This window comes from Leptodactylus fuscus, chromosome 4 (assembly GCF_031893055.1).
Source record: "Leptodactylus fuscus isolate aLepFus1 chromosome 4, aLepFus1.hap2, whole genome shotgun sequence".
Lineage (NCBI taxonomy): Eukaryota > Metazoa > Chordata > Amphibia > Anura > Leptodactylidae > Leptodactylus > Leptodactylus fuscus.
In genome coordinates, this window is record NC_134268.1 from 26,337,251 (window position 1) to 26,339,625 (window position 2,375).

Here is a 2,375-nt window from a genome sequence, read left to right on the forward strand (position 1 = left end):
TCTGGAGGACCTGTCCTGGGAGCGACTCTCACTCTGGAGGACCTAACCTGGGAGCGACTCTCACTCTGGAGGACCTGTCCTGGGAGCGACTCTCACTCTGGAGGACCTGTCCTGGGAGCGACTCTCACTCTGGGGGACCTGTCCTGGGAGCATCTCTCACTCTGGAGGACCTGTCCTGGGAGCGACTCTCACTCTGGAGGACCTGTCCTGGGAGCGACTCTCACTCTGGGGGACCTGTCCTGGGAGCGACTCTCACTCTGGAGGACCTGTCCTGGGAGTGACTCTCACTCTGGAGGACCTGTCCTGGGAGCGACTCTCACTCTGGGGGACCTGTCCTGGGAGCGACTCTCACTCTGGAGGACCTGTCCTGGGACCGACTCTCTCTCTGGAGGACCTGTCCTGGGACCGACTCTCACTCTGGAGGACCTGTCCTGGGAGTGACTCTCACTCTGGAGGACCTGTCCTGGGACCGACTCTCACTCTGGAGGACCTGTCCTGGGAGTGACTCTCACTCTGGAGGACCTGTCCTGGGACCGACTCTCACTCTGGAGGACCTGTCCTGTCCTCTATTACACACATAGCCCATTGATCTGAATAGGCGCTGTGTAACACTTGTTAACCCTTAGATTCCCCTTGAACAGAATTCCTATCCAAGAATGAAAGGGTAAACGTATCACATGAGACCAGAGAAGGTTCTCGGCGTCCGCAGCGTCATGTGCTGCAAAAAACGTACAATTCTGCATCCAGTCAGCGCCTGCGATCTCGCTGTCTCTCCGCTGGTTGCTATGGATTACGTCATCCTTCTATACAGCCTGACATGTTCTGCTCAGAAGCGTCATTGTGACTTCCCAGCATGCTCTGCTCTTCCCAGATGATTAAAATCAGTAAAATCTTATTACGACAGTAAAAGGACACGTCAATGTTAATACGCGCCGCACCGTTCTCATCTGCTTAGAAAATTCAGTGGTGGCCGTAGGCTGCTGTTCACACGGGGCTCTCATCTGCGTCAGTCTCTGATTAAGCGATGCTGTCCACTGGGCTGTATTAGAGGTCCGTGTGTCCGTTGTTCTGCTCCTCTGATGGACATAACATCAGAATCAATGTGAGAAATAAACCCAGTAGGTATGTAGTATGAAACTTATCTTCCTGTTCTAAAGAGGTTCTGCAGCAGGTTCAGTATAATAAAGCAATATACCCCTCCACTGATACAGTACTCGAAAGGTAGCTGCTTGACAAAAGAGGTTCTGCAGCAGTTGGGATGTGAATTATAAAGCTATTTAAATTGTTTCTGCTGCTACAGAATCTCTTTGGCGTGGGGGGATTTATCGTATAGTAAATTACAATTTCAAAGAGGTTCTGCAGCATCTGAGTTGTGTGGTAGAAGTCACGTGACATATCTCGAGGCTTCTTCATATACCTTATAAACCATAAGCCCCCATGGCCCACAACATAGTTATAGGCTGGCAGAGGTGGCTGTCACCCCTGGACCCTGGTATTGGGGAGATTGAAACCCCCTCTGCCCTGTTATTATATATGGTAGGTGGGGATCCTGGTACAGATTTATGTTACCCGTCCCCCTTCATTACTAAGTAGGGGTATGGGGGGGGTGCAGCGGTAGCAGTAGTAGGGCCCCCACGGTCCCTCTGCTACATAATACATACCACTAAATAGTAGGAAGGGGCTCCTGGACAGAATCTGCATTGGGGCCCAGGAGCGTCAACTTATATCTCCACTACTAAGGCTTTATTCACATGAGCCTTGCATTTTTCACAAATTTTGGGGGTGATAAAGGGGTTACAGATGTCGGGTCTGGCATCTATATTTATTTAGGATCTGATGTAAGGTCTGCATTTATACAGGGGGTATAGGGGTATGTCTGGATTTATCTTGGGGTCTGGTCTTATGTCTGGACTTATTTAGGGTCTTTATGTCTATATATTTAGGGGTTTGCATTCATTTTGTGAGCAATGAAGGGGTTATAGGGGTCTGGTCTTATGTCTGGACTTATTTAGGCGTGTTAATTCGATATTTATTTAGGGGTCTGGTCTGGATTTTGGGGGGTGATGAAAGGGTTCTAAACATCTGTGACTCAAACATATCACATTGGAGTCCTTTATGGACATGACTTATAGAAATAAACATAAACATGTGATTTTTCAGGACCTTTACGTATACGGAGTGAGTCAGAGCTGACCCAGATATATATAGGATGTGTAATGTTATTATGTTATGTGACGTATATGATACGCTGCGCTGATTAACACATTCAGCTCTGCTATGTCATCCCCAGTGACACCCAGCATCATGTGCACCACAGCAGTGTGCTGACCTGGTCTACAGCCAGAGGGGGGCAGCACTGCAGCAGGCTCAGCCCT